The sequence below is a fragment of the Athene noctua genome, chromosome 6 (assembly GCF_965140245.1).
Source record: "Athene noctua chromosome 6, bAthNoc1.hap1.1, whole genome shotgun sequence".
Classification (NCBI taxonomy): domain Eukaryota; kingdom Metazoa; phylum Chordata; class Aves; order Strigiformes; family Strigidae; genus Athene; species Athene noctua.
Window position 1 is genome coordinate 48,110,012 of NC_134042.1, and position 25,079 is coordinate 48,135,090.

Sequence of the window (25,079 nt, forward strand, 5' to 3'; positions counted from 1 at the left end):
AACACCGCTGCCGTCCCTCAGCTTTGCATCCCCGCATCCCAAACGGGCTGTCCCCCTCCGCGGGCACCAGCAAATCCTCTCCTTCCCACGGCAGCATTTATGTCCCCGCACCGCCAGCAAAGATCAGCCTTGAAAATAAACATATCAGCCGGCTCCGAACGAAGGCGAGATTTTATGTCGCTTCGTGTTAGCACTTGTCGGTCGGTGATTCTCTCATTTATTTATTTTTTTTTAATGGGAGGGGACATGCAGGGAGGGTTTGGGAAGCACAAGGCAGCGCAGAGGCTGGGGCTGCTGGGGACGGCTCAGCCAGGTCCCTGCCACCGGCTGCTCCCAGGCAGCAGCGCGGAAACTTTCATTTCTCCGCTGATATGGTTCAAACCAACAAACTTTAAACACCCACCCCCCCACCTCAAAAAAAAAAGAAAACCAACTATTCAAGCAAAATATGCTCAGAAAAAAACAAGCCCTTGTTGAACTGGGGTGCAGCATCCCACCTGCCTGGAAGAGCTCTTTGTTTCCTGGGCTTTTGATTATTTTCTTTTTAAAGCCTCTTTAAAACCTCTATTCCCATTTTGCTTTTCCCGTCTTATCTTTTACTTTTCTTTCCTGAGTATTTCCTCATCTGTAAAGGATGAGTTCCTCTGGCTAGTGCTCGTTTTTATCAGAAAAGCCACTTAATGGCAGGAATTTCTCTGAATTTCCCCTGGCTTTTTGCACTTTTCACATTTTCTCAACCTGTTTGTTTCTGATTTTAATTTAAATGGGCACTCGCGTGGGCAAAGGGTAAAATCCCAAGGTGAGCTGGCAAACACAAAATATTATATAAAGAGCTTTTAAACACCTTTTTCATTTTTTGATGTTTTAGATCTCCCTTCCAGCTCAATTCGTTTCCTCTGAACTCAGGCTGTGGGAGGCAGTTCTGGATCAAATAAAATCGGCGGAAAAGCTGGGGGGACCACATCGGTTTAGTGTTGGAAAGCCAGGTTTAGGGGCAAAGAGCTCATTAGAAGGGTGTTTGATTTGATGTCCCGCCCCCCCCAGTCCCACAAAATACACATATAGGCGAAGCCTCTCCCTGTTTTGCAAGGTGACATTTCCCACCAGAGGGAAGAAAAAACCCAAATTTGAAAAAACAGAAAACTAGGAGGGAAGCCTTGACCCCATCCACAGTCGAGCTGCCTCAGATGCCAGCTCCTCTGCCTGCTCGCTGCCCAATGCCCTGCCTGCACCCTGCCTACTCCTTGTCTGATCCCCTCCTGCTCCTGGGCTGCTCACTTGCCTGATTCCCTGTCCGTTCGCCTGCCTGCACCCTGCCCACAGACTGCCCGCTCCCCTGCCTGCACCTGCCTGATCCACCTTCCCACTCCCGGCCTGATCCCCGCCTGCTCCTTGCCCCATCCTCCATGTTGGCCCCTGCCCACACCCTGCCTGCTCCCTGCCCACTCGCTGCCTGCTCCTTGCCAGCACCAGCCCACACTGCCCAGTCTCTCCCCAGTAACCAGCCCTTGCCCAGGGTGGCTTTGCTCCCACCCCAGGCTGAGCCAGCCCAGGGACCCCCAAAACAGGGACAAGTTTTGGGGTGATTGCATTTCCAGGAGGAGCCCGGGACTAGGGATTGCTGCCAGTTTCCAAGGAGACGGGGGAGAGTGACTGGAAAAAGCCAGATTTAGGGACTCACAGCAGAGCTTCCCCACCTGGCACTGGGAGGGAGCACAGGCACCCCCTGACCCCCCACTTGCAGCCCTGGCACTGCCCCTACCTGGGGTTTGAGGGGGGTGGAGGTGATGGGGCTGGAGGGTTGGGTATGGATTTGGGTTTGGGAGGGCTGAGTTTGGGTCTGGGAAGGTTAGAAAGAGGATTGGGAAGGTTGGGTATGGGTATGGCTTGGGGTTTGGGAGGGCCGAGTATGGTTTGGGCTCGAGTTTGAACTTGGTTTGGGTCCAGGACCCCATCTAGTTTTGGGGACCAAATGGGGAGTGGAGACAGTAGAAGGGTCTCCCACCCTCCCTCCATCTCCCATCTCCCACAGAGAAGGGAGGACAGGTTCCCCCCAGCCTCTGGGGCCACACAGGGCCGGGGCGGGGGGGGGTGGGAAAGCAAACCCTAGAAAGCAGCCCCCCCATGGTCACAGGGGGTCACGGCCTCCCTCCCATGCAGGGGGCTGTCACCTGCAGAGGGGACACCTCTGCCCCCCCGTCCCAGCCCTGCAGCAGGGAGGGATGGAGGGGGTGCACCCCCTCCCCACACCTCCAGGCAGAGGAATTGTGTGTTTCTCTAAATACATGTGGCATGAACGCTGGCTGCAACGCACGCGCATCGACGGATCCAGCACACAGCGGCACGTCAGCGACGCCCAGAGCGTGAATGCCCCTTTCTGCACCTCTGTGAACGCTCGTGGCACCAACGCGTGGCATAAGTGCAGATATTGGTGCATAACATAAGTGTTTATTGCAGGAATGCACGTCACGGTGTGTATCTCATATAGCACAGGAGGGTAGAGCCGTGCCTCTGGCACCAGTGGCTGTGGGGGAAATGGGTCTGGCAGTGCTGGGGTGAAGGGTCACGACTTGGGGGTCTGGGGGGGGTGTCAGGATGCGGTGTTGGGGCTGGGCTGGGCTGGAGTGTGGAGGGAGGCATTGGGCATGGGTTCAGGGGGAGAGAGGAAAGGAAGGAAAAAAGGGAAGGAAGGAAGGAAGGAAGGAAGGAAGGAAGGAAGGAAGGAAGGAAGGAAGGAAGGAAGGAAGGAAGGAAGGAAGGAAGGAAGGAAGGAAGGAAGGAAGGAAGGAAGGAAGGAAGGAAGGAAGGAAGGAAGGAAGGAAAGGAGAGAGAGGAGAGAGGAAGGGAAGGGAAGGGAAGGGAAGGGAAGGGAAGGGAAGGGAAGGGAAGGGAAGGGAAGGGAAGGGAAGGGAAGGGAAGGGAAGGGAAGGGAAGGGAAGGGAAAGGGGACAGAAAAAGAGAGAAGGGAAGGAAAAATGCTGTTCAGCTGATCCATGTGCTGGGGCTGCCCAGTGTCTCCCCGCTGCTGTTATTGCTGCTGCACCTCTGCGCTGCAGCACAGTGGAGGGAGGTGATGGCAGAGGAGAGAAGAGGTGGTGAAGAGATGGATAAATATATAAATGCTGCACAAACTGTTAAAATCTGCTCTGAGAGTCAATTTTGACTTTTAGGCTCATGAACCATTAAGAAAAATCTCCTTATACTCAAATGGCTCTCAAATGCTGTGATAGCGGATTACAAACTCCTAATGGAGATACTGTATGATCAAATATTCTCTAAGCAGCAAGGTCTAACATACCGGGGGTGGCCAGGCCACCTGATTATCAGCTTATCGGCAAATACTTCTTAGTGCGCGATGTGATGAAAAGAAGGCATCTTCCTTGGCGTCGTCCCTTCCCCGTTCTTCATTTAAAGAGATGTGGGAATGGCATCATGTGGTCTGGGGACCATGGGATGACCTGTGACAAAGGCATCCCCACGCGCAGGATCACACTGTTGTGGGGCTTGATCCCAGTTTGGGTTTTTTCCTGAGGTGCAGAGTTGGAGGCACCAGTGGAGCCTCCCCTTCAGACTCCCAGAGCACCTTCCTTGGTCTCAAAGGCCTCCTGGTGACACCCAGCCCTTGCCAGGACCAAGCCACTGTACATGATTAATTAAATTTGGAAGGCTGAGGTAGCATCATTATAGGGAGAGCAAGAGGAAAGGAGGTGCCTCTGCGAGACCAGAGACCTCCTTACGGAGATCCCTATGGAGCTAATTGCTGGAAAAACTGGACCATATTTCTGTTGTTTTCTGTTTTCAAGGAGGAGCTGGTTCTCTCCCTGCCTCCCCTCACATGCTCACAGGTAGGGACCCTGGTATTTATTCTTGTGTGGATGCTGGTAACAAGAGATGCAATATTTCTACCAGAGCTGCTGTTGCTTAGAAAATGCATCATCTAACCCTCCATGGGGGGTAGCTGGCCCCACAGAGCCCTGTGCCCTGGGAGGGTCTGGGACCAGGCTGGAGAGGGAGGAGAGGGCATGAGGGACCAGGGAGGGCAACTTACCTCCTTTATGCTTCAGAAAATATATTTTAAAAGTCCTGTCTGGTCTGTAACCTTTCCAGCAGGGACTGCATTTTGTGTGTACACACAGCACCTAGCAGAGAGCTGCTGCAACTCGCAGTGGTGCTTCCACCCTCCCTCCATCACCATTAATAGCAGTTCCCAGCTTGCTGGGAGGTGATTTAACTCCCACTTGGCTGAAGTAATGACACAGGAGGGTTTTCAAGACTTGGAGCATTTTTGGCTTTCCCAAAGGGGATTGTGAGGTTCGGATGTCAACGTCGAGAACAAGAAATTTCCTACTGACCTGCTTTGATTTTTTTGTGACTTTTTGGTAAGATTTGCCACATGCCTTGTGTTTCCAAGCACCAGTCCTCGGATGCAGTGAGGATGCCCATACTGGGCTGCCTTTCTCATCCCTCCCCTGTGCAGAGGGGAGAGGCAGTCCTGGTGCCCACGGTGTGTTCTCCACCAGGGTCTGGTACTCCTGCATCCTCATTCCCTTTTAGAAGTGGCAAATTTCTTTTGCTTTCAGACACACTTTAAAGCAGAGGTAGAGCCGATTTATCTCCCGATGTTACTGTTAAGAATAAAATATCTCTCCATCCATGCAAGCCAGTCCCTTCATGCCACGGTGGTGGAAGGACAGGCAACCTCACTGCTGTGTCTCACTGATTTTTGGAGGCCCTGTGGGCCACAGTGGCTCCAGGTTTGATTTCTTTGGATAATCAGGCTCCTCTTAATTAGGGAAATACCCCAGGGCCATACCCCAGGGAAGCTTGTCTGGGGAGTTAAAGGAGGCTGATCTGAGTGAGAGTATTGCCCAGGGGGCTGCAGAGCTGCACAAGGAGTGTGTTGAGTTGTGAGGGTGTTTGTTCAGTGTGGCGTGGAGGAGGCCGCACGGGCTTGGCTTTATTTAACATTTTTGTTAGCCGTGTGAAAGAGCATGCAGGCACAACTGTTAAACACCAAATCACCAGAGCTGATGAAGGGAGAGAAGTGATAGAAAGAGGCATCCAGAGCATGGAGAGCTTGGCAAAGAAAGCAAGGCTGAACTGAAAAGGGGGGGCAAGTGCACCTGGAGAGAGATCTAGAGCAACTCAGCATCCCTGCAGGAGGGTTTGGAAAGCTGGGCCATGCACAGGCCGGGGAGTGCTAAGCCCTCCCGACAGCTGTGGGGTTGCAGGAGCTGGGATGGTGGGATGGTGAGAAGGGTGATGGAGTCTGGTGGAACCTAAAAGGGTTCAGCTCTGGGTCACTGGTGGGATGAGAGCAGGAGACGTTGCCACTGAAACCCTGGAAATCCCCAAATCGGGTGGGAGAGGAGACCTCTACTGCAATGATGTTATTCAAATCTCAGAGTCAGGCTTTGAAACGGAAAGTGGAGGGTTAGGAAGGGTTCAGAAAGAGCCATGAAAGCAACTCAAGGAGTGGGGAACCTGCTTGGCAGAAAGGTACATGGGGAGATCCTGTCAATCTGTGAGTTATCCAAGAGAGGGTTGAGATGATGTAAGTATATTTGGTGAGTGCAGAGCATTACATGGAAGACAAAAGTGTGTGTTTACCCATCTGGTAACAGCACCCAGGCTGATAAGTTAAAATAAGATTAACCAAACTGGATGTCAGAGAAAAAGAAAAGTTAGCAGCTGAAAGAAATTGCCTTAGGACATGGAAGAGATGAAGATTTTTTTAAGTATTACAGTCAAATGACCGTGCCTTTCTAAAAGATATGCAGTGGGTGTTTGCTCCTGTCCATAATTACTTAAAATATTGGATGGCACATCCTTTACTGAAACCATCCAGGTTACTCTGCTATTTCAGAGCTATCTGCAGGGCTTTCTAGAGGATGGAGGATTCACCAGATAGCTCCTGGGGAAATTTGCTTCTGGATCATCTCTGGACATGGCAAATCCAACACAGATGGTGTAGGAGAGAGATGAGAGCCAGAGATCAGGGTACCAGTGGTACGGGTGGCCTGTGCTGCTGTGATTTGTATTATGGTAGGATCCCCAGGCTGTAAGACCTCTAGGCTGATGGCTTATCCAAGATGAATGTGGCAGAAGAACATCATGCTGTCAGTGTCTGGCCCTTCCCACCTACGTGGAAGAGGCCATCGGCAGTGGAACAAGGGCACTCTCCCACTGCTAGTGCAACGCTGGAATTCTTAAGGTAACCCAGTCCTGGGAAATGTCTTGTAAGAATTTCCTGGAACAGTTTGGGCCAGCCCTTGCTGCACCAATGCTCTTTCTTTTTTTTCTTTGGCTGCTCTCTCTCCTGCTGCCTCCCTGCTGTGGGGACTGGGGACACAATGCCAACCTCTCCAGGTATGCAAACCATCCACCTCCTTTGGCAGGTACTGCCAGGAGCCACTTAAACTGCTGAAGGCTGCCAAAGCTCGATTCTAACTCATGGCCTCCCATATCAACAGGGAGACAGGTGACTGCACAACGGGTCACTGAGGAGACATCTGAATCTCTTTCCCTGTGTTTTTGGGGAATGCCTTCAGGATTTTGCAGGGTGCCAGGTCTGCTGCAAGTCTGTGACATTGGAAGGGATGGTGGTGGATTGATAGTAAAATACTAATAAACAGTGTGCTGGAGCTGTTTGAAGTTTGGTGGGAATAACTGAAGATGCAGAGGTCACCCTGCAGCACCCTGGCCCCTATATAATTGAGACCAAATTTAGAGCCTTGCTACATGTATTTAATTACTTGTATCGATGCAGCTACATTAAAATGGTCCCTATATGTCTAATTTCCCAGGGAGAACCTTAGTCTGGGACATTTAATTTTTCACTTTGATGCCATCACTGACCAGTGAGGGCCTATTGAGGCTCTCGTCACCACCATACCATTGGCTCAGACTGCAGTAATCAAAGACAAAAAGAGATCAAATAGCACCCTTGGGGTGCCAAGGGATATGCAGGTCCCTCCCTGCCAGGGTGACTCTGCAGCATCCATTTCCTTTTGCTGCAAGAAGATGTCTGATCCTTTCTAAGACTTCGGTGAGGCTGAGATTTTCTAACCAGGAGATGAGCCTTGTAGAGGGCACCCTTAGCCCAGCTGGGAAGGGGACAAGAAGAGAGGACCCAGGGACAAGGGCACTGCTTGCTGCTGGCAGGGCCCAGAGGAGCACTGATGGTAGGGGCTGAAGCAATTTCCTTTGCAGTCTGCGTTGGCCTGAGGATTAGCTCTGTCTGTGCTATGTTTGTGAGCAATTTTGGTGTCAGGATGATAAGGTGCCTGCCAGGGGAGCCTGAAGGGACTTTGGCCACGGGCGTTAAGCTTGCTGGGCTGGGGACAAGGCAGCAGGGTCAAACAAGATGCCGCACGTGGTCACATGTAGGTGAGTTGGGTGAGATGAGGCACCAGGTTGGTGTTCCTGTGTCAGACACAGCCCCTTGATGCAGCAAGGGGCAAATCAACCAGTTGTGTCTGGCACTTGGGCGCAGAGGAGTTGAGGTGTTGTAATGCAGGAGACGGGCTGAGCTGCATGGGGAGAGGGGGTGTGAGACAGAAATCAGCTGCGTGGCCCCCTGGCAGCACCGAAGACGTGTAGGTCTCCTGCTAATCAAAGAATCCAGTGATGCTCGTGGGCTCGTACTTAGTATCTGTGACTGTAACTGTCCCCATCAGTATTAACACACAGCCTCTTTACTCACTCTGCAGTTTAATAGACAGTGATTAGACATTATACAGAGTCAAATTACTCATGGAGACCAGGCATGATGTGCTTATTTTTTATTTGCCTTCAAATCACAGAAATCCACAAGCGGCATTAATTCTAGACTCAGCCATACCAGCCTGGTTTGGGAGCTTTAAAATTAAAGCAATCACAAGGCTGCCCTTAGGTTTCCAGTGACATATGCAAGAAACCAAACGCACGAGAACAAAAGGACAAATGAAAAAACTGAGGTTACAGGCTGGAATTCAGCCTTCTTTTGGTTTGTACTGAGAGCAAAGTGATCCAGTCAACTTTCCTGTGTCAGGAGAGGGAGGGGGTTGTCCTGATTAGATCTAATTTCCTACCTGTTTACTGTAGGCATTTGCATAATGATCACCCTGCGAAGAAGAGTGGTTAGCATATGCTAACACCCATTCTTGAACCCGTTAAAACACAAACCCCAGGCAGACTGCTGCTGTTTACAGCGCATCTCTTCCTCCTGATTGTGCCCCAGCCGAGGTGGCCGGTACATGCCCCCACTACTGAGATGGCTGGAAGCCTCTTCCTGATGTCCTCAGGACAGAGAGATAAACTGCAAACTGTTTTATTTTCATCCATAAGGAAAAAAATGAGAGGGCTGGAAAGATATCTAAAGGTCTTTTAGGGGTCATTTTCCATTTTCATTCCTTGTCCAGCGTTGGAAGAAGGGGACTTTGCCACTACTCTGTATTCCTGGCCCAAGCACTAGCATGGTGATGGATTTGGAGGCAGTGCACATCAGAAGAGAGGCAAGGACAACGGTTCAGACCTCCCTGGATTTTGGAACCTAAGCAAGACACATGTTTCACCAGAACTTTCACCAAAGCAAATCTTCATGTATAGAGTGATGATTTACAGGCCCTCACCCTAATGTGGTGGGAAGTTGAGCTTATTTATAAATCATTTGCTTTCGGTGAGGACAGGCACGGGTGTGCCATTGTTTTGGAAGAGTTTCTTTCCGGCTGAATTACAAAAAAGAAAAGATAAAGGAGAGGGGTGCAAGGCAGGCAGGACTGTGCTATTGCCAAACGGTGGCAGAGGATTGCAAGGTTTGAGTATCCAAGCAGCGAGGTGTCAGCAAACAAACTGAAGCTGGTTCACCTTTCAGCAGATCTGTTCATCACTTTGCTTCAACAAACAGGGTCATGACGTCCTTCCCCACCTCTCCCGTGTCGGTGTCTCCCACGTGTGTTTTCACGGGTTGGCAGCCATCGGCAGCAGTCAGGAATGCTCCTCTAGCTGCTGTGTGCTCAAGAGTTATGTCCCCTCTGCATGCACATCCTTTTAATGGAAGCATATTAGTAGCCTGGGGGACTCTGGTAGCTTGGAGACCAATTGCACATGGAGCAGTGCCAGCAGATCTCTGAGGGGATGGGAATATCCAGAGAAAGGCACAGGGAGCAGGTGAGAGGCAGTAACCTCTCCCCTGCGATGGAGCTGCCCAGCACGTTTCAGTTGCTCCTTGAACTGGGTAGATTTGTTCTTGGCAAATTCACATTGGCTGCTGCTTGTTAGACAATATTCTGCATAAACTCGATAGTTGTAGAATGGAAAAGCCATAGAACAGTCCAAACTTGAAGGGACCACTGAAGGTCTCCAGTCCTAGATTCTGCTCAAAGCGGAGCTAACTTCAAAGTTAAATCACGTTGCTTTGGTCAAATTTTGAATATTTCCAAGGATGGAGATTCCTCTCAGCTTCTCTAGTCCTTGCCCCAGGGCTCAACTGCTGAACGGAGGAGAGTTTTTTTTTCCTATCTGTCCCTTGTTGCAGCTTGTGTCTGTGACCAAAAGGGAGCCTGAGGGATTACTGTCACCTCCCATGAGAGCCCAGACCTCCAGTGGAGTGAGGGATCGTTTGCCCCAGCTCCCTTGAGCGCTGCTCTCTCCTGATTTGTGTCCACAACACAGAAATACATCTTCCAGAAACATGGATTACTTAAAGCTGATCACTGGTTTGATCTGGAGGATAAGGAGTTATAACTAACAGCCACTTGGATGCAGTGGTGGGACCAGGTGGTCTTTTGCTCTGTTCTGTTTTGTGAAGCCCCTTTGGGTAATCCCATAGTGTGTCCCCTGGCAGGGACATCCATGAACCTCGACCTCCAGCCAACTCTTTGGCAGTTGCCACAGATGGGCATTGTCCTCTTGGACCCACCTCTCTTCCACACCAAACATGTCCTAATGGTCCTTCACAGCGTCGGGACAATTGTGAGGGTGTCCCAGGGATTCCCATTGCACCGTACTTGCCCAAGATGGCCTCAGCAGAAATGCCCGTTGTACGTTGGGGTGACAGCGTGTCTCAGAAACATTTCCCTCTTCCCTGTGTCCTCAGTTCACATTTCCCAGTAGTGGTGGCATTGAGACCACTTAAGTGACTCTGTTCCCCATTGCTCCTGTGGAGCATTTTTGCTCCCTTCTCTCTGTGTCATACATGGGACCCTGGTGCTGCCCTTCTTAATCGGAGTCACTGCTGTGGGGTTGGTTCTCCCGCTCAGCACCTTGTCCTGTCTCACAGGTGAGCCTGTCCCTGGTGAGGGACTCAGCGGTGTCTGCAAGGCAACGTTATGATGCCAGAGTTCCCCCCTCTGTAGTACAAGTACCTCTTGCCTCCCCTCCTCTTGCTTTTATGTAACAAACGGTATCTCATTCTGCCAAGGTTTCCTCAGCTCATCAAATACCTTTATCAGCTGCTCCAGGATCCCTGGCAGGATTCCTGGAGATGGTGTTTCACTCCCTCCTCTTCCCTTTTCCCCATAAGACTCTTAAGATTTCTATTTTCTCGTATTCATCCCCATGGTCAAGCTGCCTATGCAGACCCTCTCGTGCTTGTGGGAGCCTCTTTGTCTAGAAATCCAGCATTTCTAGCGGTCTGAGACTTGCCTGTTTGCTTTATTCTTTAATCGCTGAATGTTCTCCTGGCCATCATTACCCTGTGCTTGCCGTGACTCCCACTGAATGGTGGCACCCACCACATTTCTTTTGCCCTGTGCTACGTAGGAACAAAACAGGGGATCATGTTTTGGGAACTGGAGCAGTTTTTACTTAAACGACTGATTTCCAGAGATACAGCTGCAGTGGCTGTCCCAGCGGGGTGTTCCCAAGGCTGCTTCCAAACACCTCCTTCCTACTTCTCCAAGCCACCACAGAGTCTGACGTGGGTTGCCCCATCCTATGTCTTTTTTGGTTTCCCAATAGTGCTTCAATAATGCATGTTGCTATACCAGCTCCAACTCCCTCTGGCAACATGGCACAAGCAGAGAAGTTACATGCTCCTGGAAGAAAGGGAAATTTGAGCATCCCTGTTTTACCAACAAGGCATGGAGACACTATATGTAGGATGGACCTCTTGAGGGATTGGTTTGGGTGTGATCTGGGATCAGCCAGGTGTCTCAAGCCTCCGAAGGTGAGCTACTGCTGATACCTCAAAACTGTGCTTTCCCCCTGGCAGCTGGAGCTGGCACTTCAAAGTCCGACACCTGGGAAAATGGGCAGCCCTTGGAAGCTGCTGTTTTTCTGCCATCACTCCATAGCTGCAGCGACTGGCGCAAGAGCCCAGCTCTCATGCTGGAACCGCACGTTGCTTTCTCATTATGCAACTGCTGTATTTTAATAGAAACCTCTTTTTAGGCAGTCTCAAAAACAGTTGGATTTTTTTTCCTCCTTCTGTCAAATGACCAACTTAATAATTCACTAGTTGTGCTGGGATTAGGCACTTTGGGCCACACTCTGGATTTCTTATCTTTAATGTAGTTCTCGACGACATCTTCTGCACTTAATCCTCTGACAAAACTCCCTTTGATTCCCTCGACAGTCGCTCACAGAGATCAAACGCAGAACGCTGCTCTGTCAGGTAGAGCTGGGCGAATAATTTGTGACAAATAATTTACCCACAGACTTTCTCCTCATTTTCTGTGCACAAATTGTCCATTCAGTTGAGGCTCGGGACTGCTGATGGATTTGTTTCTGGCTGCACAAGTCTGAGTTCAATGACTTGCTCACGAGAAAGAGCCTGCAAGAACATTTAAAGAGCTTCAGCGTTCATGATGCTTTGACCTCGCTCAGCATCAGCTTTGGCTTTCAGCAGCGCTGAGCCCGTCTCACCCCACAAGCGACATCAATGTACGCCCCAATGTGCTCAGTGCTCATGAGTCATCACCCCGTCTTTCTGTACCAGATCGGAAGAGCGTGACTTTCCGAGCCGAGAGTTGCAGTGCAAATAATCTCTAGTATCAACTTAAAATTTCCTGTTCGGAGGATGTGCTGTAATGTATGCGCCTGATATGAGTTTTATCATTTTCCCTTGCAAGAATAGCCTCCAAAACCCAAGAAGAGGCGAGACAGGGATGTGCAGAGATAAAGGGACCTGGTTTCCATGTGGGATCAGCTCTAGCAGGGATGGGGGGCACCAACCCTTCTGGCAGCACTGCCCAGAACTCTCTGCACCCCACATCACCGTACTGGAGACTGAACATGCACCCCAGTTTTACCTTTGCATCGCTGTGGCCTACATACCACTTCAGTGATTTAACTGAACGTGAATGGCATCTCTGTGTGTGTTATATTATTGCAATCTGGGTGGTTTAGGTAGAAAAAAAAAATAGGAATTAGTATTAATTAGGAATTAGGTTTAAGAAAGTTCTGATATAGACTGATTTGAGCAATATTTATGACTGTAATTTTACAGAGAGAAATGTTTTATCTTGCAGTTTGTGTCAACTTTAGCTTTTTTTCTTCCTGTTTTATTTTTTTACTAAATGCCTGCAACTCTCAAAAAGCACAAAGGTGGGAACTTCATGGTCTCCATCTCTTTTCCAAACAGCCCTGGTAACGCCTGCAGGGAGCAGAGAGCAGTGCTGTCTTACCAGGGCCCACAGAGACGCTTCATTAACCCAATTAAGCAGGTGGATGGAGAGGGTCTCTCTGATAATTTACACCTTACTAATGAAGTGTGTGACTCTTAATCTCCTTCAAACAAGATACACTCATGAAACACTGGTGCAAGGAAAGGGGAAATTAATTAGGTGAAAAAACTATGAGATTATAGCAGAGGGATTCCAACGAGGCAACTGTAACATGGCTGGTGATTCATTTGTGCCTGTCTTAAATTAATGTCTGAGCTGTCAAGTAAATAAGACCCAGCATTATTTTGGCTTAAAAGACATTCTCACCAGGCCTAGCATGAGGCACCTTATTTTACTGCATGACACACCATTTTCCATGCCCCAGCTGCCTGAATGACTCTGGGAGGAAACAAATTGAGTCTGAGCAACACCTGTCCTTTTTTCTAAGATGTCTAGGGAAGGGTTAGAAGGAGCTGCTTCTTCTATGCAAATGTTTTCAGAGTAGTAATAACTTTGTGTCATATAAATACGTGGCTACCAAGCCTGCGTTTGGGTTGCAATGGGATGGTGGGGAGGTGGTGTCTCGTTGCAGAACGGCCATCCCACCAAATGAGCCAGTTCTACTAAAGGCTTAATGTTTGCTTCAGTCCAGCAGTGGGTAAGATGGAAAGACGGATTCGAGCTGTTGCTTTGGATGACGCTCAGTGAAAACCTAGAGTCAAGCTCTTTATGACACAGTTGTGGGTTGATCTCCTTTTATTTGGGTGTGGTGCCATGCAGGGATGATGCACTTCAGCATTCATGATAGAGCAGCCCTGTTCAGGTTGGGGTCAGAGGAGACCTTCAGCAGCCTGAGAGCTGGTTCAACACAGCATGACTTCTCCTAGCCTCCAGTGGCACTGGAAGACTCCTGCACGAGTTCCTGCTCACTCTGGGTGCTGGTGGGTGATACCCCCAACATTGGGTGTGAACGTGACTCAGAAGATTGTCTAGTTTTATCCCCAGGAGCCCACTGGAGAGTCACTGTTCCTCTGGTGGTCATGTACAATCACTGCCTCCAGGGAATGGGGCCTTCAAAGTTTCTAGAGTGAGAACACTACAGAAATGCATTTTATCAGTTAAGCTGAACTGCTGGCTACTGAAAGATTCCCAGAGTAGCAGATCTGAGCAGATTTAGCATTGGAAATTGTATTTTGTCCTAAAAGGAGCTAAATGAATCCAAGGATTTCAAAGCTTTTGGCAGACATGAATTAAACCAGCAATTAATTAAGCTCTGCGGCACTCCTGTTTGATAAACAAGAGATACATTATGATCAGTCAGTATTGCCAACTGCAAACATTCACAAACTGTGAGTCCAGCTCCCCAAAATTATGAGATTGGCTTAAAAAATCATGAGATTAAAACCCAAAATTGTTGCATTTTCTTTATCCACCATCTGGCTTCTCAGCCTCTAGGGTAAACATGCCTCGTGTTTTCAACTACAAGGGCTAGCCACTTACTTAAAAACATGAAAACTGAGATCCTTGTGCTTCATAATGACTCCAACAGTTAAAGCTTTAGGAAAAATACGAAAAATCTTAAGGCTCATCATCAAATCAGAAGAATTTGCAATACTGATCATTTGTAACTGAACTGTTTCTGGCTCAGCAGCTATTTCTGAGTGCAGCAACCCAGTGCAAGAGCTACTAGACAAGGAATAACGAGGACTATCCTTCCTGATGGAGATTGTAGGAGAATTTAAGTGGATGAAATACAATTACAGAGGCAGTATGTCATGTAGTCCTTGCTGGAATTTAGCCAGGGCATGACAGATAAACACATCAGTTCTCATGAAAACTCTTCTGGGATTGTTAATTATTACAAATGATCGTTCCTGTCGTTCCAAGATGATTGCAGGCAATACCATGGCATCAGGCACTGGCCAGGGGCAGTAGCTTGGTACCAAACCACAGATGTGAATGCCACCCTCAGACACTCCGCTCCCCTGGTTCTGCAGCCCTGACAGACAGTTTGTGTCAGGAAAATCCTGTCTCAGGCTGATCCGACTTAGCTTGTGAGACAGGGCCATTTTGGTGGCAGGGCTGGCAGCCACCGCATTACTGTCTGGAGAAGAATTTATGCTGCAGTGGGAATGGCAAATTATCTGGAGGGAAAGTAGCTGCAGAAGGGCCATAGCTGGCCGAAACCAGGAAAACAGATTTCAAACTAATGTAAACAGCTTGGGTTTATCACCGGTTTCGCAGGTTCAGAAATAAATATCACCGGTTTTGTGGTTCGAAAGTTGGTTATTTTCTACTGACACTTCAAAAATGTAGCTTTCCAGTGACCTTGAAAACCACTTTAAATATATTTTTCAGTAATTTAAAAACCAGAGGTTAATAAAAGAGAATCAGAAAAAGAAAGAAAGTTTCAATTCTTTAAGTGGGCCTATTTGTCAAGGAAGAGAAGATGAACTTGCAGCCACCTGAGCATCCAAGCATAAGTATTTCAGAGAAAACTAGCTCTAATGTCTTCACCGCAGCAGGATCCTCATGGGAATCAAGAAGCGGTTTCCTCCAAGGAAGAACATTATAGCTGTGCTTAGGGTAGACTCTGATCTTTGCACCTAAACCTATTTAAAGTGACACTGAGGGCTTTTGTACTGCTATGAAATTACCTTGGGCCAGTGAGAGCACTCACTGACTGTGCACTCCCCTCTCCTCTGTGGAAATCGAAGCACAAACAGCTTGAGAAAGCTATAGACAAATTCATGCAGTGAGCACCAGCCAGGGCTATTTTAGAAAAAAAGATACAGCCTCTGACTTGGGAAGCTCAGTGCTGCAGGGAATAGAGGTGATAAGGGTGAGGGCTGGCCTTGTTTTTATGGTTTTTCTCTAAGCATCTCTACTTCAGGCCAAGCCACGCATGGTCACTTGTGTTCTCCTGATCCTCAGGATTTCACCCCTCACCCCAGACTGGAGGAACATCACCAGAGGAGCTCCCAAACACATGGGCCTAAGGGCAGGAGAAGCAATGCCAGCACAGAAGGATATTGGTTAACGTGGGAGCCATGGACCTCATGACGTTGCACTCTATTTGACCCCATCTTCTTGCTTTTCAATTAACCTTTGCATATTGAATAAAGCATTTCCACAGGTTATGCTAGATGGGTATCTGGGCCTCTGGAATTACTACCAACATCCATAAATGCTGTGTGTCTTAGCCTGGTAGCGCCCATGCCCTGATTGATAGAACCTTACCAAGTTGCTTGCTTTCTCCAAGAGATGTACTGTCAGGTTGTGTATAGGTTAAATATGACAGCTCTCAGGAGCTATTTTATCCTCTGTGCAAACCTGGTTTATAAAGCTTATCAAGAACAGAGGCTTGGTATCACAGTCTAGTACTCATAATTAATCCTGGAGACAGTGTGGATTTAGGTTCATTGGGGCTGACTTCAAATTAAAAAGTCACTATTAGCATGTGAAACAGACACCATATGTTATGTATTAACACTGTAGATGTTATGTAATGTGCAATTTTTGTTTCAAGTAAGATAGCTATAGGTACGTCCTTTTCAATAGACAGTTTGGTTATCTATCTATATTTCTCTTACAGTCTCCATTACAGATGGTGTCAGATGTTTTTACAGAGACTGCTACACCCAGATCTGTTCATAAGCACAGATCCATATAGATGAAGTCCTCGTTTGCATGGTCATTTATATCTCTAGATACAAAATTATACTTATTTGTATGTGTATTTTATATGCTATTATTACAGTTAAAATGCAGTACTGACCAATACACACACACACATACCAATTGAAGAGAAACAGCGTGTAAATATTAACATATACAATATATTTACACATAAAAATAACTCAAAATATAGAGGGAAATGCTGTCTAAGGATGTATTTGGCAGCATCCTGTAAAACCTCATTGTCCTGGGAGTTACTACAATGTTCTCAGTGTCTTCAGTCATTTGAAATCTGAGTTTAAAGTTTTCTGCACAATCACAGTCAACATAAAATGCAGCAGGAAATCGCCATTAGTCAAATGTGTTCGTCTAATCCCGCTGCAAAATGGAGCTTTTTCATTTTTATCCTGCCACGGGTTAGTTTGTGATTTCATATGTCAGATCCCTCAATTCTGCCAAGGAGAGAAGATGGGCAAGAACAAATTAAAAATATAGACTCCTTTGCCTCAGGGGAAGTAGAGAGGGCAGGTCTTTGCAGAGAACAGTAATAATGATCTCAATTAAGAGAGTTTCTGGGTTTGATTCTTTGCTGCCCTTCCTCATAGTTAATTACTCCCTGGCAAATTGAGGGCCTAACCAGCAAATCCAAATGAATACGTATTCGCTCTGCTGAAATTGCACAGGAAGAGCGCAAGCAGGGAGACAGCAGCCCACGTCCTCTGACACGTTCATGCCAGGGATGAGAGCACTGACCGGTCGCTGATGGGAAAACCTGCTCACTCTTCTCTCACTCTTTTTGTCCTTGTCTCGTTTTGTTTCTCATTCTCTCCCACTTTCTTCTAATTCTCTCCCTTCATTTGCGCAACCACTGGGATAAATACAGCAACAGTCCCTCTCTTCCCAGAGACTCATGCTTGGGAGGATATTAGTGTGTGCCACACTCTGCTTGCCGATTTGTCTTAAGGTAATTATTTCTAATGGTTGTTGTTGTTTTTCCTGCAGAAACTGTAATGTAGCCCCTTTTGTATCATTGGTTGAAGCCTGTTGTTTCTGTAAGAAAAACAATAGGCCCACAGATTAGGACTGCATATTATGGCTCTAGTAGCACAGCAGGCTTTTGGTATTGGTACCAATCCTATCAATTCCTGGCATCCTTCCCCCTTTACTCCTGGTAATTAATCTTTTCATGAATGCTGTCACATTTAGAGCCATTTCATTAAGTTTCTGGTTCCTACATTTATGTAACTCACCGCATCCCTCATCTGCTCCATCAGCTGGAGAGATGAGGAGAGAGGCAATGCCGGGTGGTGGGTTTGTGCTCCCCATCGTCCCTCCTCTCCGCAGAACAGGCTCTCCCATAAATGAAGTCACATGCAGATGACAGACAAGCAGCCACACGCTTCAGACAGCCTGAAAGGGGCAAAATTGAGCCATCAAAAATTAGGAAAAGCCCCTATGAATGGAGCCCGTGGAATGTGATGCCTGTTTCCCTTATGTATGTACGTACCAAGAGCCTGATAGGAAAGAGTTTATGCACTTTGTGCAGTATAAAAGATTTTTCAGGTAAAACATTGCAAAGTTCTTAAAGCAAGGACAGCAGTTTGGGACAATCAGCTCCTCCCACAATACACCAATGCTCTTCTTTCCTCCTCCTCCACAAATCTCCAACCCACCTCCCACAAAACACACTAACTTCAAACCATTTCTATAAAGCAGGAGGCTTTCTGGGTAGGGAAAGGCAAAAGGAGGTTTAAAGCCACTTTTGCTGATATCGCTCCAGACTTTTATCCCCGGTTTTGAAAGGGAGTTGGGCCCGGTGGTTACAGACAGCGTGAGGCTGCAGCGTGCATATTCGTAGGGCGCAGCAGCGGGGTGAGAGACAAAAGCTTGTATTCCCAGCCCTGCCTCAAGTGACCTTGTGCAACCTCTTAATTACTGCAATTACTTGCCTCCTGAGATGACATTATTAGGCCGTGCTCGGTAATAAGGGCTGTGAAGTTCACAGAATTATTTGTGCCGGTTGGTGAAAGAGCAGCGAGTAAAACACCCGGCCATCTTGTGGCTTCCAAACCAGCTCGGGGTCAAAAGGGGATGGCCGCTGGCTTTTCTCGGAAACTCAGAGTTGGTGGTGTCTGGTGGTTTTATGTTTGGGGCTGGGTTTTTAGCTGCATGGTGTCTGCACCACTTGACTGAAGGTGTGTAAAGAGCAACGCTGCAATGTGGCTGCATTTATATACGTTTTACGGGGGACAGAAAACAGTAAGCGTCCCCCTCTGGTACTGTCCATCTGCCAAAATCCATGTTTCTCCCCCAAATCAAACATGAGCATTCCTAAATGGTAAAATACTAATTATAAAATATAAAAGGGTTAAAACTGACAGCTGCTGAAGCCAATTTTTAGCATTAGCAACACTAATTCAAAACTCGGAAAGGCTGGGGCATTTTGCTGTCCTTGGAAAAAAAGAAAAAAAGACGACAAAAAACCAAACCAAACAACTGAAACCAGAAAGAATTGCAGAATTCACCCTAAGGCAGAGAGTAAACATCGAGGATCTCAAGTGAAGTATTTAGTTATTGACAAGCAACAGCAACTGAAAACAGGAGACTAAATGGAAAAAATTAAACAGCCTTGACTGTAATCACTGATACCTACAGTGACAGATGTAACTGCCTTCGCCTGTAGCTGAGGATGCTGGGATGCAGCAACAGCCCTCCTGCCTCGATGTTTGCACCATGTGTGAAAATGTGGCTGTCACTGAACACCTTCTGCTCCTGTTGTGGTCAGTTGTGACCTGGAGGTCCCTCATTTGGCTGAAACAACACACAAGGATGCCAGCCCTCCTCACCACCAGCTGTATCCCAAGCCTTGATCTCCCAGTCCTGGAGGAGGGCTGCAGCCTCCAGCCCAGGCTGATCTGCAGAGGGCAGGAGGGTTGTTCTTCCTCCCACCACTCTGCCTGCTCGGCTGCACCCCAGTGCAGGGACCTACTGGGGATATGGGAAACCCTCAGAGCAGCTCCTCTGCTCAGGTTTCCCACCCAGCACTGCTGCGGAATCAGCAACCGATGCCCAATGGCCTGTCTGAGGAGGGGGCGGAGGGCAGAGGGGGTTAGAAGTGCTAAATGGAGGAGAAGGATGCATTTGGCTTATCTCCACAGTCAGGGATATCAGTCTGTCCCCTGTAGCAGGTCTGGATATGGAGGGGCCATGGAAAAACTCATCTATGTGATTTTGGAGCGGAAGGAGGCGTCATGCTAAGCAAGGCAAACAGGGGAGGGAAAGCAGAAGACGCTTTCTGTGGGCTGCAGGGAGTGAGTTTTGGTACCCTTTATTCCCTTGGGAATAATTCAACTGCTCTGTATGTGCCTTTGGTTGAGCTCTTCTCCACCACTGCAGCCTGAGGGAGAAACCCTGCCCTCCCTCCAACATCTGCCTTGCAATTGCATTACACTACACTGTTGTTTTTTTTTTCTGTTTGGGCTTTTTCTTTTTTTTTGTTCATTGACACATCTGTAATAGAGGAGGTAAAATATTTTCATTACCCTCTCCCCAGAATGTGGAAATCTTCAAAGAAGAGGTAGGAGGGAGGTTAGCTCCTTTAGCCTCATTTCCCTGCCGCTGCCGTTCCTTGGCTGTTCATCACAAAATGAGCCCACACGCCCATTGCATTGTGGCATTGAGCCCGTTGTATGTTTTGCCTTTTCTTTTTTTTTTTTTTTTTTTTTCTAAAATTATTTCACGTTGCAAACCTGGCGATTATTTCATGCTGTTTAAACTATATTTGTAGTCTTTGATCATACATAAGTAGACTGAAGTAAACTGCTGATAGAGTGAAGATATTGTTCTCGGTGTTTCTCGTCTCACTTTGTTCATTACATTATGCCTATAAGCTTGCATAAAATGTTCATTGTGGCAACGCGCCTTTGCTATTAATTCTTGCGGTGCTACGTATTTTTATGAAACATAGTTCATTCACAAATAGAGTGAATCTATGCCAGTGTGTATGGGTGTATTTTACACACAACATGGACACGTACAACACACAATTACATCCACCCCAAACACATACTTATCTGTATAAACGGACCAGACCATCATGTCCTATTTATGTTGAGCCAAGTACTTATAATCCAGTTTCCAGGGCTCATTCTCAAAGTAAAATCTTGTTCATTGTGGACATACTTTGCTGCCTTGAGATCTGGCCCAACGGCAGAGAGACACAATGCCAGCTAGCAATATCCAACCCAGGATTTCAAGGCAAGACATGTACAACAGCCCAGGATATCCCACACGATGCCTGGGTGACTCCTTAGAAGCAGTATCATTATTTAGAGGGAGGCAGAGGGGTTACACGGATACCTGCATCATGCTGCAAGGACACAAGAGGTGGGAATGGATTCGTGGTACTTGAACCCTAGCCTGGCTCCTGCTTGCTTCAGTTATAACACACATGCATTGGGCCATGGCCATGCTAGAGGGTTGGACTCCTTTTCAAAGACAACAGGTACCTAACCTCACCAATTGCCCTCGTTTAGTGGGAGACAGATGTCTCGTTCCCAGGTTTCTCTGCAAATCACAGCTAGTCACTCCATCAAGTAATTAAAAAGCTGTCCATGTGTAGGACATGGCTAAGCTTCTCACCAGCCTTGACATTATGTGCAGTATATAGAGATGTGATTTATGTATGAATTCTCCACTACTCCAATGTATCTTCATCCTACTTTTTTGCTTTATAATCTGTAGTATTCTAGTTACTACAAAAGAGAGAGAAAAAACCCTCTTTTTTTTTTTTTTTTTTTTTTTTTTTTTACAAAACAACAGCAATCCTCCCCCTCCAGCTCAAGTTCTGTTGAGCAGGACAGGGGAAATAGGAGGGCAGATATTATGTGTGATGACAAGAAGCTGCTGAACTGCACCACCCTGAGAAGGGTGACCGAGGGAGGCCCCAGAGCCACTCCTGGGCAGGAGGGAGACCAGGAGGTCCCTTCCAACCTGTGAAGGAAATAATTGATGGCAACACCAGAGTGTCAGGAGGGGAGTGACACCATGTGATCATCAATCTCAACTGAAACCAGGAAGGCTTTCAGAAGTGAGGCTTTCAAGAAATTGTTGGGCAAATCAGCACTCAACGCCCCTGGTCCTACAGTGGCCACCATCCCTACTAGTGACAACATGTGAATGAGCTGCACTGTCAACAAGGATCTCTTCCACTGCCAAGAGGAGAAGGGGGAGAAACCCATGAAGAAAATGAAGGGACAGGTGATGGTGCCATACCACATCCAGAATGACAACCACTGGACAGCACACTGCCCTTACCAGGATGTGCTGAGATCTGGGCAGGAGCTCTGTGAGAAGTCGAGATAAAAAAGTGAAGCTCTGGGAGAGCCCGAACCAGTGAAGGCCCAGCAGAGTGAGGCGGGTGAATATGTCCCATCCTGCCTGCCCCATGCAGCCAGGTACCATGGGAAGTCCATGGACGTGCACCGTAGGGCTAGCTGCAGCACCTCCAGCCCATCCGTCCCTGACAGCTTCATTCCTTCGGCTCCGCTTACAGGATCTGCACAGCCAGTGTCTGGGACTGGGCACTCCAATGGATTTCCCTTCATCAGCTTCACCCTCAGGTGAGATGGGCCCATGCTGTTGCAGGTGTTCCCAATAGCTGCTTCTTTGACACTTGCAGGGGGCTTTTCCACCCCTAAATGGCTTCCTTTTGATGTGTGGGGCAACTGATGCTCTGTGATGCATTCCAGTAACCCGGCTTGCACCCTGCAAGTTGCATTTTAAAGCCCCAAACTCTTCCTTGGAAGGCATCTTCTCTTTCTAGCCTTGGTAAATACAGAGTGTCCAATTGCAAAATGCTGATATTGTGCAGCATGGAAAAAGGCTTTTTTCCCCCTGAGTTTTATTATATACAATTGATTATACACCATTTTTCTCTCCTTCTGAAACCTGCACAATTGGACTCATGTTGCCAGAAGAACCTGCTGTTACCCAGCCCCAGGGAGAAGAAACAGAACAGGAAGAAAGCCATGTTTTAAAGCTCTTAAAAGTTTTAAAAAAACCCCATTTCTCTATAAAACATCTTGCAGCTAATGTACCAGAGGCCTCGTGATTGTCACACCAGCACTGTGCACTTCTGTGTAACATTCCACGTCACCATTCCACATTTTCTGTGACCATTTCCAGGCAGAAATGAGCTCACTGCTCTCCCTCTCCCCGGCCACCTCTTCCTTTGATCCTCAGGATACCAGTGTCCTTTTGGAACTCACAGTCTGCCAAGTTGAGGGACACAGCCTTCCTCAGTGGACCAGAAATATCTGGGAACCAAATGAAACTCAAGCAAGGAATGGGTTTGCTGAATTCTGTCTTTGCGCAGGGTTTGAGTCCTGGTCTGGCATCTGAGAAAGAACAGAGAATGTCTAACAGCAGAGACATGGCAGAAGAGAGAAAATCAAGACAGAGGCATGCCCCAGAGGCGTCATTTTTAGCCATGGTGGTTCAAAGCTTGGGTCATGCTTCCTCAGCAGACTGGTCTGGTTGCACAGCACCATGCTGCGCTATGTGGAGCTGTTAGTCTGGGCTCAAGGAGAAGAGGAGCCGAACAGTGATGGCCACACTGGGATTCACTGGTCCAGCATTGATGATGTGGCTCTGTCCGCTGGGTCCTGAGCTGGCCTGGCCAGTGCAAACTCTGGTGTAGATGGGCCAGGGAAGACCAAGAACACAGTAGAAGATGCAGCATTAACCACTTAGAATGAGCAGAGGAGTATGTGGGCTATTTCTCGGGTTGCCAGAACTGCAGCATAGGTCTAAGGCCTTTTTCCCCATCAGTGGCAGGTCAGCCGGATGCCCTCGCTCATCCCTACCCACTGCCCGGAGCACAGAGCAGCTCCTGGCTGGGCCACTGGCAGTAACTGGGACCAGCACTGCTCCTGGATCTGCACAGGGAACGTATAGCACATAGCATACACACAACGTAAGTGACCACCTGCATCTCCACTCCCAGCTGGGCTGAGTTAGAGCCACCTCGCCATACGGCCTGTCTGCATCCCGCTGTTACAAAGCCCTCAGGTGAATAATCCCCAGTGAGCATCAGGTGAGCCGAGTTTAACCGTAGAGCCTTACAGCTGGTGGAAATGGTTTGAGCTTCCAAATGCTTCTGTCAGGGAAGGGGAAGATGCTAAAAATATTTTAAACCCTCCCCAACCATCTTCTCACTGACCTTATTAACATAAAAATAAGAGTACGTGAAACAGGAGCCATCCTTTTTTAGTACAGGGGTCCAAAGATTGGATCAATATTTGGGTGGCAATTATGGATTATTCCTTCACATATATGAAAAGGGAGCCAAACTTAGAGACAGTTTGTAAGACCCAAAATACCCTTCCTAACTGTGAGCATTTCCGTGGCCAAAAGCCCCCAAACTATCCTCTAACCACAATTATATATAAATATATATGCACATACACTATCCTTCCTAGCTGTGAATATGTCCATGGCTAGGAGCCCCCAGATCATCCTCCGGTCATGATTATGTTTAAATACACACACACACAAAAAGTAAATAAATAAAAATTTTGCTCAAGGGAAAAAAAGCCCAGTATTTTCTCCATTTCTTTTTTCTGACTATTAGAGCTGATAAATCATTATGATTTCCTGAATTATTGCTGCGTAGATCAGCATTACCAACAGTCTTTGCACATCTCAGTCTCACTACCCAAGAATATAAAAACACTTTATGTGACTTAGCTATTTTTTCAGTGACTGAGAAATGCTAAGAGATTGGGAGGGAGCAGTAAATACACGCTGCTGGTATATAAAGTAGCCTTCCGAAAAGGATTTCAGGGTCAAATCCTGCCTCTGTTTACACTGCGTAAATCAGGTGTAACTCCAGTAAAGCTAATAGAGGTAGTCTGGTGTCAAACCCACACGGATAAAAGGATCAGGCCCTCTAAGCTTTAAAGTTATGAGTCTTTTCAAACTGCAGATCTACTGTCAACATTTCAGTGATTACTTCTCTTTTTTTCCAACACACAAACATAAAATAGTAACAAGATTATCAGATTAAAGAGCCAAAGAACAGCCAGTTTATTATACTCTTGCGTCTAAAACACTCAAATCTTATAGGTTTTCTTCCCACTCCGCATCTTGAGGCAGAGGATCAGTACGTTTGTTTTTATTTGGTTTTAGCTTTTTTAATGGCAGTCTAGTATAGCTATGGAGGAAAATAAACCAGCCATAATATTATGAATTGCATGGTGCAGTCAGCAAGAAAAAACCACTCCCAGATCCCCAGACCCACCCTTCTGAATATTTCAACTTAAAAAAAAAAAAAATTAAAAATATTTGCTGTCTTTCTGTTGGTCCCCATGAAGAAGAAATGACAGGACAAACAGAATGAAAAGGACAGAGCTCTTTAAAGCTAAAAATGTGCAAATGCTACATTCCTTCTGGGAGAGAGAAAAAACCCCACAACCCACCACCTCTGCATCAGTATAAATTATTTAAATCAGAGATGGTTTGTGTTAAGGGTCTTGAACAGATTGCATAACTGTTGCACAACTAATGTGTACAAGTGTGTCACTAATTTAATTTTAATTTTACTGTATGAGTTTGTATAAGATCCCCCAGCTGTCATGTGCTCATCATCTGTCACAGAACTATCACTAAGCCATGCTGGGCTAAGACAGGATTATAAACGATGAACTGCCATGTGCTCTAAATCTTCTTATTTGCCTAGCCTGGAAGGTATGCCCTGTAAAATTTGATTGGCAGCGTGCTCTATTCTGTCAATTGACTTTGAAGGCCTTTTCT